Below are 15289 nucleotides of genomic sequence, written 5' to 3' on the forward strand. Positions count from 1 at the left end.
CCCAGAAAGTGTGGATTTGTAATGCAAAAAGAAAACGTGGAACAATCTTTAGAGTCGCGATAATTAACGAATTCAAGCTGGTGTCCATGGTGTACTAACCGTTAGTGACATGTTGACATGTCAGGATGAGGACGAGGAAGATAACGAGGAACAACCGCCAACTCCAGTCACGTCGTGCGGGACAAGGTCGTCTGTCCGTACCCTATCTTCCAACGCCCTCAGAACGGCTACGAGTGATGATTTTTTTCTCAGCTCTCATCACCATCGAAAATTCGCTGGACAATGCTAGATGGAAACCACTTTCTCAAAAATGATGTGTAACATTTTCTTTGGTATGTTTTTCGTACACTATGTGTATGTAACTGTATTGAACTCCTCCCGAACAGGCCACGAAGGCCCAACGGCACTGACCAGCCGCCGTGTCATCCTCATCCCACAGACGTCACTGGATGCGGATATGGAGGAGCATGTGGTCAGCATACAGCTCTACCGGCCGTATGTCAGTTTCCGAGACCGGAGCCGCTACTTCTCAATCAAGTAGCTCCTCAGTTTGCCTCACGAGGGTTGAGTGCATCCCGCTTGCCAACAGTGTTAGGCAAACCGGATGGGCACCCATCCAAATGCTAGCCCAGCCCGACAGCGCTTAACTTCAGTGATCTGACGGGAACCGGTGTTACCGCTGCGGCAAGGTCGTTGGCACTATGTGTATGTACGATACGTATATGTGTTTATTTTATTTTACACGGTATTAAAATAAAGATGAATGTACTAATGTGTGTGTACTATGTATGTACTACAATTTAATTTCAACCAAATTATCTTTTATTTGGATCTTTTATTCCATCCCTCATGATTATTGAACTACTATTATTTTGAACTCTCGGTAATATGAACTTACTCCATGGTCCCTCGAGTTTCAAATTATAGAGAGTCGACTGTACTTTGTTCAGACGTTCCAATGATGGTTTTCCAGATGCACCAATGAACCAAAACATTACGACCACCTGTTTAATAGCGTGTTGTCCCACTTTTCAAACACAGCACAGCAACGATTCTGCTTGGCATTGATTCTACAAGTCCTTGATAGGTTTCCAGAAGTATGTGGTACCAGATGTCTACTCAGATCACTAAACCCCCACAAACTACGGGACGGTGGTTTGTGGGCACGCAGCTGGCTGCTGATATGTGTTCCAGTGGGTACAGATTAGGGCATTTATTGGCTGTGACATCATTGTGAGTTCACTATCTTGCTCCTCAAACCACTGCAGCACGATTCTTGTCTTGTGTCACGGAAAGGTATCCTGCTAGGATATGTCATCGCCATCAGAGAAGACTGCAACCATGAAGGAGTGCAGGTGGTCCGCAGTAATGTTCGCGTAGTTCATTTCTATCATGGTGTCTTCGAGTACTACCATAGGTCCCATAGAAGTCCAATTAAATGTGCCCCATAGCATAATTCTGCTCTCATCGGCCTGCATCTGTGACGTGGTGCACGTTTCAACCAGCCATTCGCCTGGGTGACAGCGTCTAAGGACCTAACCATAGACATTGTGTAACAAAAAGTGCGATTAATTCGAGGCCGGCCGGAGTGGCCGAGCGGTTCTAGGCGCTTCAGTCTGGAACCGCGCGACCGCTACGGTCGCAGATTCGAATCCTGCCTCAGGCATCGATGTGTGTGATACCCTTAGGTTAGTTAGGTTTAAGTTCTAGAGGACTGATGACCCGGTCTAAGGCGCTGCAGTCATGGACTGTGCGGCTGGTCCTGGCGGAGGTTCGAGTCCTCCCTCGGGCATGGGTGTGTGTGTTTGTCCTTAGGATAATTTAGGTTAAGTAGTGTGTAAGCTTAGGGACTGATGACCTTAGTAGTCAAGTCCCATAAGATTTCACACACATTTGAACATCTTTTTGACTGATGACCTCATAAGTTAACTCCCATAGTGCTCAGAAGCATCTGAACCATTTTTTTTGATTAATTCGACAGGCGACACGTTCCTATTGATCCTCGGTGAAAACTCAGTGATGCTGTGCTCGCTGCAGTCGTAACTGACGTTGTCATTGGTTCAACACAGGAACACGTAGGGGTCTTGTGATGTGGAGCTCTATGTTCAACAATGGCCTTTGAACGGTGTGCTCCGAAACACTTGTGCCTGCAATGGCATTGTGCTCTGACGTCATATCTGCTACAGATTACTGCCTATCCTGGATTACACAGTGGGGGATCCTCAGACCTCTACATTTTGGGATGAGACGCGCCCGTCCAATAACATACGGCCTACTCGTTGTTTCAGCAATCTTCAACCAGTTTACATAGGTGCTCACGACAGTAGTAGGCCAACAGGGGACCAACTTCACCGTTTCATAAATTCTTGTTTTCAGCCGCAGCGCCACAACAATGTGCCGTTTGTCAGAACTGCTTATATCACATTTGCGGCTCGTATATTCTCTTTAATGACTGCCCATTCATCTCTCTTCCGCTTACATTTTTTCCTCACTGCGTTACATGCCTGCAACACCACCAAGAGGTATTCAACCTCACAATGGGCAGTACTCATAACGTTTTGGCTCCTCAGCATACATTTGAAAGTTTTGTACACTAGTGTTCGTAATAGTAAGAGTACAATACATGAAATGACCCTCCATCCAAGTGTAGCCACTTGGCTGTTGGAAAACCCAGCGAGCCACCAAACTATGCATGGAAGTTAAATCGCTTGGTCAAGCTTCAGAAGCAAGCGATAAAAATGTGGATTCCTTGAAGTAAATGACTTTATCGATTAAATAATACACTGGAAAAGGGAAGTGAGACTGGATTGGTTTCTATCTTAGACGACGGACTCTTGGTCTGTTTCCGCATTGAAATTGTCATCCTGTAGCAGACTTTACGCGAAAATTAAGCTTCCGGACACATCAAAACTGTATTCCGGGACGAGCATCGAAGCGTGCTCGTATAGGTCAGCGCTTCTGACCTCTATGTTGTTGATAACAAAGAAATAAAAACAACGCACGGTTCAGTCGGCAGAGAATTGCCCGTGAAAGTCAAATGCCGGAACCGAGTCTAAGTCCAGCAAAAAGTTGTAATGTGTCGAGAATTTAATTATAGTTTGAACTTCTCTACTAATTGAAAGATTCATTATGGAACGAGCTTCTGAGTAACAGCTAACCTATTTTCTGTCCTATATTTTGTCCCAGAGATGCTTTATTCCCACGAGGTATACGGAGGAGCCTCAACGGACCAAGGAAGTTTAGAAAAAAAAAAAAAAACCACTGACACACGTAATCTTCTAGTCGATCTTCGTAGCGTGCTGGTCACTCAGTTAGTAGTCGGCCCCGGAAGAGAAAAGCGTGAGATCGAGGAATGAACCAGCATACTGTTTTAATCTACCAGAAAGAAAGATAGTTAAAACCAGATTTTGGCCTTATAATAACCTTCAACATAAAATTATCCACGAAATAAATCCTCAGAATGCTCGCTATATAAAATCGGAAAGCTACACACACAAAGTAATGCGAGAAAACTTCGTTCGCAAAGACTGCCCATATCAAGTGCTCACCGCTACCTGCAGTACTTTTTGATTGGCCGTTATAATGGCGGAAGCAAGCCACCTCAAGCAGCCTCACTTCAACATTACACACAGCCAGTGCGGTCAACAAGGCTTGCAGCCTGTTTCCCCAGTTGTACCCGCTCTTTAAGAGCGTTGGATCCAGACTGACAATCCGGTCATACTTTCAGTCATCCTACATGGTTCGAAAATACGGTCAGTGGCTACCAACACTCATCCCAAGCGTCTGCAAACCTTAAAAGTCTTTAGAGTTATCACCAATCGTCTCAACACTAAAGACAACCATTATTCCACTATTATCAACCAGCAAAAGGCCATAAAACTTTATACAAAAACAAATTCTTCTTACCACAATCTCATAAATTCATTATCCAACACTCCCCAAGTTCTCTTCATAATAGATCTACAGCTACCATCAAGCTACTCTGTAGGACCTTACATACGAGGGTGAGTCTAATGAAAACCTTAAATTTGTAATAACAAATCGAAATTTCGCGCCCTTATCCTGTAAGCTGGTAACCGTGCTACAAACACCGTGCAGAATGGCCTGTAGGTGGCAGCATAGTGCAGATGCACACATACCGTCGCAGTATCAGTATAAAGATGGCCGCCCCACTTGCGACTTGAATCAGGGAAGAACAGCGTTGTGTTATTCGATTTTTGCGTAGTGAAGGTTTGAAACCTATTGAAATTCATCGACGAATGAAGGTCCAGTACGGTGATGCATGTTTGTCACAGCAGCAAGTCAAATGGTGTGGCTTCAGTGAAAGATGCTCCTCGTCCGGGTCAGGCACAACAAGTTGTGACTCCACAGAACATTGAGGGAGTTGAATCCATAGTGAAGAAAAACCGCCGAGTGACACTGAATGACATTGCAGCATGTTTACAGATTAGTCATGGGTCAGTACACCACATTGTGCATGATGGGCTCCAGTTTCACAAAGTGTCTGCAGGATGGGTGCCACGGCAGCTGACTCCTGAAATGAGAGAACGACATGTTGATGCTTGTGAAGAACTACTTCGGCGCTTTGAACGAGAAGGTGATGGCTTCCTTGCAAGAATCGTTACTGGGGACGAAACCTGGGTTCACTTCCACCAACTGGAAACGAAGAGAGCGTGCAAGGAATGGCGCCATTCCTCATCACCAAGTGATTTCCATATGTTTGGACTACTCAAAGACACAATGGGAGGAAAGAAGTTCCGTTCTGATGAAGAGGTACGCCATGTGGTCCTTGAGTGGTTGCACAGACTACCAAATGAATTTTTTTTAAAGGAATTTATACACTTTTGAAGTGCTGGGGGACTTGCATTGAGCATGGGGGAGATTGTGTTGAAAAATGATACAGCTTTGTACCACTTCTGCACAATAAATAATACTTTAAAAATATTTAAGGTCTTCGTTTGACTAACCCTCGTACATTTTCAGAAGAAACAGTTAAATTACAAGGATTTCCAGAATGCTGGATCAACTGCAGGACAGAAACTTATCTTACATATTTCGATACAGAACCAACCAAAATTGAAAAATTCAATTTTTATTTGATTGATGACTAGTTTCGGGTTACCTGAAACAATTTTAAGGTCATCCAGATAGTTAAAAAAGTATTTTCCGATAGAGTAAAGAAAGGTTATACGCCGATGAGCCAAAACATTATGACCACCTGTTCAATAGCTTGCTTGTCCGTCTTTGGAACGAAATACGGCACTGCGTATCAGGGATTCAACAGTTTGTTGGTAGGTTTGTGGAGGTATGTGACATTTGATATCTACGCATAGGTCATGTATTTCGCGTAAATAACGGGCCGCTGATCTGCATACGCGGTGACTGCGCCCGATAGCGACCTAGGTGGGTTCCATAGGATTTACATCAGGTGAATTTGGTCACCCAGACATCAACGTGAGTTGAATATAATACTCCTCAAACCATTGTAGCACGGTTCTGGCTTCGAAACACGGACAGTTGTGCTGCTGAAACATGACATCGCCGTCGGGTAAAACATCAAGCGTGAAGGGATTAGCAGCTGTCAGTGTGTCTTCGATTACTACCACAGGTCCCATGCAAGCGCAGGGGAATGTCTCCCGTAGCACAATACTGCTGCGTCCGTGGTGCGCTGCACATTTCGAGACGTCGTTCACCTCGATGACGTCTTTTTGTGGAGACGACCATCGACCTAGTGCAGGAAAAATGTGGTGCACCCGAAGAGCCGACACGTTTCAATTGATCGACGGTCGAGTCCCGGTGGTCCCGTACCTACTGCAATCGTAGTTGACGATGTCGTTGGGCCAAAGTGTGAACACGTAGTGGAGGTCTGCTGCGGAGCTCCTTGTTCTACAATGTACGAAGAACGGTGTGCTCTGAAACACTTGTGCGTGCTCAGGCATTGTGCCCTTTCGTCAGTTATGCCATAGATCGTCATTACAGATAAGACAAGCCTCCGAACCCCAAGTTCTGTGAAGAGTCGTGGACGTTCAACCATTTAGCGCCTAATGGTAGTTTTATTGTCCTTCTACCTCTTTCCGTAGATGCTCACGACAGTAACACGTTATCATTCGACCGGCTTCGCCGTTTCCGAGATACTCGTGCACGGGCTCTGTGTAATAATATTCTGCCCTTTGTCAAAGTCGCTTATCGCAATGGATTTCCCCATTTGCAGCCCATATTTTCGTTAGGATGATTACCCTCTGTGTCTGCTCGGCTTACATACTTCTGTTATCACGTAACTAGGCGGCATCCAGTGTCGCGGTGGTCATAATGTTTTGGTTCAAATGGCCCTGAGTACTATGGGACTTAACTTCTGTGGTCATCAATCCCCTAGAACTTAGGACTACTTAAACCGAACCAACCTAAGGACATCACACACATCCATGCCAGAGGCACGATTGGAACCTGCGACCGTAGCAGTCGCGCGGTTCCAGACTAAAGCGCCTAGAACCGCTCGCCCACACCTGTGTATGTTTGTTCTGTCATGGTTCATGGTTAAACTTCGTCCGCAGCTCGTGGTCGTGCAGTAGCGTTCTCGCTTCCCGCGCTCGGGTTCCCGGGTTCGATTCCTGGCGGGGTCAGGGATTTTCTCTGCCTCGTGATGACTAGGTGTTGTGTGATGTCCTTAGGTTAGTTGGTTTAAGTAGTTCTAGGTGACTGATGACCATAGATGTTAAGTCCCATAGTGCTCAGAGCCATTTGAACAATTTTTTGACCCATGGTTAAACTTGACTTTGTTGTACGTATATGTATAATCTTGACTGGTTTGTATTCCCTTTCGGAAACTATTGTTTTGTCGATCTGGATGATTTGAAAATATGTTCAGGTAACCAGAAGTTAATCGTCAATTAAATAAAATGTGATTCTTCCAACACACTTCTGCTGTCCGCCATCTCTATACTTGCTGCCACTGTGGAACCCGTGAAGTTCGTAATGGATCATTATCATTTACTAAACTATACGTGTTGCAGCTCCCTTGGTATTGTCCTTAAGTTTTTTCACCAACACCTTGTCTGTCTCTTTTAAGAACTGTATCCAGCGTATTTACTGCAGACATGCATGCATGTCTGAAAGAACAGACATTTTAAAATAAGTATTACGAACTTAGACGTGCGAAACGACGATAATAACGTTGAGCTCGTAACCTGATTCTCACTACTGCGGGAATCGAAGTAATGTTGCCAGCACTAGGGGTGTAGATAGTATGGCATATGGAGGTTTGCATTCGCCTGGAGATCGTGCACGGATAACCGAACTGGTTAACGTGACCGCCAGCGGTAAGCGGAAAATCCGTGTTCGAGTCCCGGTCTGGCACAAATTTTCATGTGGCGCTAAGAGGTATCATATCTACGTCTAATACAGCTGATGTCAAAAAATTCGTCATCAGCGAGTAATGTTTGAAAAATCTGTTTGAACTGATTGTTCTATTGTATCCACTTTCTTTGTTCATCTCACAATACAAGATAGTATCTAAGCTGTCTTGCACTTTTGATAAATTGAATAAAGTAGTGCAGAATATTCTGAATCTGTTTTTCTGTCTGTTTACTGTCGGTACAACAATTATGAGTTCTCTCTGTTTTCGCATTAGGGCAACGGCCTTGCCGCAGTGGCTGCACCGGTTCCCGTGAGATCACCGAAGTTAAGCGCTGTCGGGCGTGGTCGGCACTTGGATGGGTGACCATCCAGGCCGCCATGCGCTGTTGCCATTTTTCGGGGTGCACTCAGCCTCGTGATGCCAACTGAGGATCTACTCGACCGAATAGTAGCGACTTCGGCCAAGAATACCATCGTAACGACCGGGTAAGGGGTGTGCTGACCCCACGCCCCTCCTATCCACATCCTCCTCTGAGGATGACACGGCGGTCGGATGGTTCCGGTGGGCCACTCGTGGCCTGAAGACGGAGTGCTCTGTTTTCTCATTAGTGATGTAGAGTCAACAACTAGCTTCGTAATACGCCATTTGCTCTTGAGTTGGAAGTAATATAGTTCTGTTATTATAATAGCAAAAAGTAAAGTGGGTGGCTCAAGCCTGTGACCGGACTGCCCTTCGATCCGTTAAACACGGGGTCTCCAGTGTCGGTGTCTAGTACTCTAGTATATAGACCACCACGGCCACTATGACTGGAATACCTGCATGGAAACATCACAATCTAGTTAGCTACTGCGTTGGTACATTGTATATTCTAAGAGTTAAATGGCTTGTAAGGTCATGCGTCCTGAGCAATACAGTGATCGGGGTCAGTGCCTTATGAAATACTTGCCCCTCAATAAACTGAAGACAGTGAAACAAGTTCAGAGTTATCTGCTCAATCCATATCTATATTACTAAGGATAAAACAATTCACCAGCAAAAAGAAGGGTAAGGAAACTGACTGTGAGCTATTTAGCCCTTTCACTACCATTTGGGCGTATGTGTCTCACGATAGGTTATCAGGGAACCAGTGGAAACTTGCTGAATGTTGTTGCTTTGTGTCAAAATCTCACTGATAAAGGGAAGCCAATGTCTTGCAGAATCCTTATAATTACATCTTGTGCCCGTACGTTTTGCTGTTTTCAAGTTCCATTGTTTAAACTCTGCTCCGCTCCGTATTTACGCATCGAATTAGTCCGCGCCTGCCGATAGGCAACTCAATAAACAGATTTGCAAAGCTGCCTGCTGTCACGCCTTCCTGGACAATCCGCGAAAAAAAAAAAAAAAAAAAGTGCACGCGGGTAGTGACAATTGCCTTGTCAGAAAAGGTGCCCATATTGATCACCTTAATGTCAGCTAGAAACTTGGACAGGTGCTCTATCCCTTGATGTGTATCTATTTTCTGTACGCCTTGTAGTTTTTGCGCAGTCGTCTTCTGAAACCTCAGATGTACTTTGAATAATCCTATACGTCCTACCCCTCGACATATCGGAATGCGAAACGGTGGGAAATATTTTTTTCGTGTTGTTACTCTTAACTATGGCATTAATTAAAATAATCATTTGTTAATGTCTTTCGCTCTGAACAATAATTGATAGTGAAAGGGTTAAAGTAACCGTCGTCCAATCGGCTGAAGTGATTGAGGGAAACCATGAAAAAGAAGCACGTAGAGGGCTGAAAAGGAATTTGAATCTTGCTACTACCGAATGCGTGTCTAATGTCATCACCACTGTCCTTCCTCGGCGAACCACATCAGTAAGGGATCTATTACACAGTGCTCTATGAACACAGTGAGCTGTCCACGAATGGAACAAGAAGGTAAAAAATAACTAACATACGGATTTTCTGGCAGCACTCAGCAGCCATAGTCTCGTGGTTTCTATATGAACTATGTAACGAGGGCGTTCTGAAAAGCAAAGCCTCCGAATTTCTTATGTGAAAACTTTTAAGGCTTTTTAAATAATGCAACCGTTATTAACATTCTGCATCTTTATTCTTCATATCTGCTTATTTACAAGGGTTGGAACTTAAATAGTGGCAACTACTTATTCACAACCGATACAAAAGAGTTACATGTTTCAACCTGTTACTGTCCTTCAAAGTAGTCACCAGCGTTGTGTAGAACCCGTTGCCAGCGATGTGGAAGGCGTAGTATACGGTTAGCAGAGCTTGTTCTGTTGATGGTGCGAATGGAGCGGTCTACAGCCTATCGAATCTCTGGAACAGCCATTCGTTGGATTGGCGTTTCAGTTTTGGCTCGTACGATGTGGCCCATGTCTCATCCAGTGTTACGGTGTAAGAAAGCCTCTCCTTCGCGCTCATAGCGCTCCAAGTGCGTCTGTGCAGCGTCGTAACGCATCCATTTCTGCATTTCCGTCAAGTCATGCGAAACCCATCGTGATGCAGTTTTTCGCATGCCCAGGCTTTCCTTTAGGATACGAAGCGCAGTTGTATGCGCTAATCCGGTTTCATGGGCGGGCTCACGAATCGTATGGCGTCGACCACTGTCCACTAACGCTGCAACAGCATGCACTTCTTCTTCAGAGACGCTACGACGACCTGGCCGATGCATGTCTACCACAGTTTGACGACCTTCGTTGAAGGCTTTTACCCAACGCACCAGTGTTCTCTACGGCAATGCCGATTCCCCGCAAGCCTCTTGAAGACCGTGATGACACTGTCGTGCTGTACGACCTCTGGCACATTCAATCTTGATCCAGCTCCGTTGTTCCTATTTCTAAAACATAGTGATACCTTTACGTTAGACCGCTCGCTCACAAGTGACTGTGTTTCCCTCGATTGTGCGCACGCCCGTGACGTGGGACGGGCGAGTCCATTTGCTCGGAGATAAGGTAGGTATGTCAACAACGCTTGCTATCAGCGACAATAGTAGGTTCCATTGCATAGTGTCTCCACAGCAGTGTTTCCACTATTTAAGTTCCAACCTTCGTATTTCTCAACATAGTCATCCCGATGACGAACAAATTTCTGCCAACGAGAGACAGTTTGTTGATACCGTCACTGTAGAGTGACTGACTTTGTTGACGGAGCCACAACCTCACCTCTGCCTTCACCGCTTCATCACTATCAAAGCCAAGTCCTCGAGGGTGATGTTTAAGTTTTGGAAACAGATGAAAATCGGATAGGACCAAGTGGGGGAATGTTTAGAGACTGATCGATGGCAGTGAACCCAAGGCGTCGGATTGTCAAAGATGTCGCAGAGCTCGTGTGTGGTCTGGCATTGTCATGCTTAGGGAGAGGATGCTCCGTGTATGGACGTAGTTTTCGAATTCGCAACTCGATTGCAGCACGCTGTTTTTCACTCACTGACATAGTTAAGTTACTCACCGCTATTTTACACGCTATATTTCGGAGTACTCTAGCTGCAGACGGCTGAAAAATTGTAAACATGAAGAATAAAGAAGTACAATGTTAATAACATTTGATTTATTTTAAAAAATTAATAATTTTCACATAAAAGGCAATGAGATATTGTTCTCCAGCACACTTACGTAAAATTAATGTATAAGTGCGATCTCAGATTACGTGATATATAAGAATTACGAATACTATGTGATGTTGTGGCTACACTCCCCATCATGTCTTCTTTGTATACCTTACAGTAGGGCTTCTTTCAGGAAGAAACCGGAAACAACAGCTAAATGCTTCTGTCCGCTAAGGAGAATCGTGTATCTCCTACCAAAGTCAGATAACAGCCCATACTGCTATATCCCACAAGGAATTATGTTAACGTCTCACAAAAATGATCTTAAGTGTCGTATTGTTTGATGGCATTTCATCCGATTACTCATTCCTAATCGGTCACGTCCGAAAGAACAGATACCATATTCATATACATAAGGCTTACCGCCAATGATCTTCTTCAGTGTGGATGCACTCACTTGCTCAGACTCTTACGGGAATCGGTAGATTGACTACTGCGAGTAATGAGTATAGTGGGCAGGGGCACTACAAATGTAGCGTGTGGAAAGTAAGTTGGAAGTCTGGGTCTCACGAGGAGCGTGCCAGAGATCAGTCCCTGCAGTCGCACTATCCTCTGTGGCCTCGATGGCTCCGTCGGATAGAGCGTCTGTCACGTAAGCAGGAGATCCCGGATTCGAGTCCCGGTAAGGGCACACATTTTCAACCGTCCCCGTTGATATCAACGCCTGTAAGCAGCTAATGGTCTGGATTTTATTGTAATTTCATAAAAAAACTTATGTGCTGTCTCTGTTATGTCCTAAGAAGACACCGGAAGATACCACATCTGATACCAGTGGAGATACACTCTGATTAGCCAAAACATTAGGATCACTGCACACTGCGATATTGAAGTTTGGCTGGTGCGGTGCAAGCACATGACACGCTAAAGGCCGGCCATTGTGGCCGAGCGGTTCTTGGCGCTTCAGTCTGGAACCGCGAGACCACTACGGTCGCAGGTTCGAATCCTGCCTCGGGCATGGATGTGTGTGATGTCCTTAGGTTAGTTAGGTTTAAGTAGTTCTAAGTTCTAGGGGACTGATGACCTCAGAAGTTAAGTCCCATAGTGCTCAGAGCCATTTGAACCATTTTTTGAACACGCTAAAGGTAAGTGTATAAGAGGGGGCGGAGACCGATGTGGATGCATTGTGGCGATGATATGGACCACCAATGGGGATATCCACTGACATGTGCTACTTCCACAAAAGGAAGATTGTCATAGCTTGGCGCCTGGGTACGAGTATTTCAGAAATGGTGAAACTTGTTGGCTGCTCTCATGACACGGTTATGAGTATCTAAGAAAAGTGGCTGAAGGACGGTGAAGCCACGAGTAGTCGACAAGGCGTTGGACGTGCAAGCCTCATCACAGAACATGGAGGTCGGAAGTTTGCCCGCTCTGTAAAGCAAGACAGACTACCGTCTGCGGAAGATATGATGACAGAACACAATGCTGGTGCAGGCACATGTGTTTCGGAGCACATTGCTGGCGCACATTACTGAACATGCAGCTTCGCAGCAGACGGCCTCTAGGTGATCCCATGCTCACCCAACGATATCGTTGATTGCAATTATAGTGGGAGTGGGATCATCGAGACTGGACCATGGATCAACGCAAACGTGTTGTCTGGTCGAAAGATTCACATTTCTTGTTACATCAGGTCGACGGCTGGGGCGAGAAACGCCGTCGAACAGGCACTGTGCCTCGGACGCAGGGCACTGGAGGCAGTATTATGCTATGGGAGTCATTTACCTGGCCTTCCGTGGGACCTGTCGTAGCAATCGGATGTTTAAAGATTTTTTTGGTCTACAATAAGATTACTGCGTACCACCTGCAGCCCTTCAAAGATATCCCCCCTGACAACAATGGTATCTTCAATAGGACGACGGTTCGTGTCACAAGAGCTTAACAATGCTATAGTGGTTTGCGGGGCATGGTAGCGAAGGCACGGCGATGTCTTAGCCACCAAATTCACTTGATCTGAAGCCGATGGGACGCATCTGGAACACTACAAGGAGCCATCGCCTCGCCCACAGTCCACAGCCCCTTAATATAAGGGAATTGTGTGACTTGGGTCTGGACATCTGGTGCTATATACCCCCGGAATCCTGCAAACTTCAATGAGAGTCACGCAGAATCGCTACTCTATCGTGTCCGTAAAGTGAACCAACACGCTATTAATCAAATAATCACAAGACTTTGGCTCAACACTGTGTGACCACTTGGTACCAGTTCTACAGCGCTCCAAAGCGACCAGTGCGCTCTTTTAAAGAAGTGCCTACTTTTTTGTCTGGTAAGCTTATTAGAGAAGACACTGTAAATGCTCTCACTGGTGAAAAGTAGTGAGCGGGACAAACGTGATTGGCCGCTTCTCATCTGCTGCGTTCCTCTACCTGTATGTGAAGATTAATCTCAGGAACTATCGTAGGGATTTTCATAGGGTTATCACTAATTGATAGACTGATATACGATGAAGGTTTGTGTGTATAGTTCGTAATCAGAGTAATGATGAGTGTGCAATGTATGTATTGTTACCTGTTCCGTATATACACTCCTGGAAATGGAAAAAAGAACACATTGACACCGGTGTGTCAGACCCACCATACTTGCTCCGGACACTGCGAGAGGGCTGTACAAGCAATGATCACAAGCATGGCACAGCGGACACACCAGGAACCGCGGTGTTGGCCGTCGAATGGCGCTAGCTGCGCAGCATTTGTGCACCGCCGCCGTCAGTGTCAGCCAGTTTGCCGTGGCATACGGAGCTCCATCGCAGTCTTTAACACTGGTAGCATGCCGCGACAGCGTGGACGTGAACCGTATGTGCAGGTGACGGACTTTGAGCGAGGGCGTATAGTGGACATGCGGGAGGCCGGGTGGACGTACCGCCGAATTGCTCAACACGTGGGGCGTGAGGTCTCCACAGTACATCGATGTTGTCGCCAGTGGTCGGCGGAAGGTGCACGTGCCCGTCGACCTGGGACCGGACCGCAGCGACGCACGGATGCACGCCAAGACCGTAGGATCCTACGCAGTGCCGTAGGGGACCGCACCGCCACTTCCCAGCAAATTAGGGACACTGTTGCTCCTGGGGTATCGGTGAGGACCATTCGCAACCGTCTCCATGAAGCTGGGCTACGGTCCCGCCCCAACATCGTGCAGCCCGCCTCCAGTGGTGTCGCGACTGGCGTGAATGGAGGGACGAATGGAGACGTGTCGTCTTCAGCGATGAGAGTCGCTTCTGCCTTGGTGCCAATGATGGTCGTATGCGTGTTTGGCGCCGTGCAGGTGAGCGCCACAATCAGGACTGCATACGACCGAGGCACACAGGGCCAACACCGGGCATCATGGTGTGGGGAGCGATCTCCTACACTGGCCGTACACCACTGGTGATCGTCGAGGGGACACTGAATAGTGCACAGTACATCCAAACCGTCATCGAACCCATCGTTCTACCATTCCTAGACCGGCAAGGGAACTTGCTGTTCCAACAGGACAATGCACGTCCGCATGTATCCCGTGCCACCCAACGTGCTCTAGAAGGTGTAAGTCAACTACCCTGGCCAGCAAGATCTCCGGATCTGTCCCCCATTGAGCATGTTTGGGACTGGATGAAGCGTCGTCTCACGCGGTCTGCACGTCCAGCACGAACGCTGGTCCAACTGAGGCGCCAGGTGGAAATGGCATGGCAAGCCGTTCCACAGGACTACATCCAGCATCTCTACGATCGTCTCCATGGAAGAATAGCAGCCTGCATTGCTGCGAAAGGTGGATATACACTGTACTAGTGCCGACATTGTGCATGCTCTGTTGCCTGTGTCTATGTGCCCGTGGTTCTGTCAGTGTGATCATGTGATGTATCTGACCCCAGGAATGTGTCAATAAAGTTTCCCCTTCCTGGGACAATGAATTCACGGTGTTCTTATTTCAATTTCCAGGAGTGTAGTTGACGTTCGGGCTGACATCTCGTGGCAATAATGACACCTACAAGCTGGTCATTTAGAGAGGAAGTAGTATCCGGCGGGAAAAGCAGTAAAGTAAACAACCGCCGCGACTCCAGAGAGCAGTGAAGCGTAACCAGAATACACGTGTAAATGGTATACATACACTCCTGGAAATTGAAATAAGAACACCGTGAATTCATTGTCCCAGGAAGGGGAAACTTTATTGACACATTCCTGGGGTCAGATACATCACATGATCACACTGACAGAACCACAGGCACATAGACACAGGCAACAGAGCATGCACAATGTTGGCACTAGTACAGTGTATATCCACCTTTCGCAGCAATGCAGGCTGCTATTCTCCCATGGAGACGATCGTAGAGGTGCTGGATGCAGTCCTGTGGATCGGCTTGC

The 15289-nt window shown here is 46.4% G+C and overlaps 1 pseudogene; it reads left to right on the plus strand.

The window, feature by feature from the left end:
• Positions 1 to 7627: 7627 nt before the first annotated feature.
• LOC126471938 (5S ribosomal RNA) lies at positions 7628 to 7745 on the plus strand (annotated as a pseudogene).
• Positions 7746 to 15289: the final 7544 nt, after the last annotated feature.

This window comes from Schistocerca serialis, chromosome 3 (genome assembly GCF_023864345.2).
Source record: "Schistocerca serialis cubense isolate TAMUIC-IGC-003099 chromosome 3, iqSchSeri2.2, whole genome shotgun sequence".
In the NCBI taxonomy this organism is placed as follows: Eukaryota; Metazoa; Arthropoda; class Insecta; order Orthoptera; family Acrididae; genus Schistocerca; species Schistocerca serialis.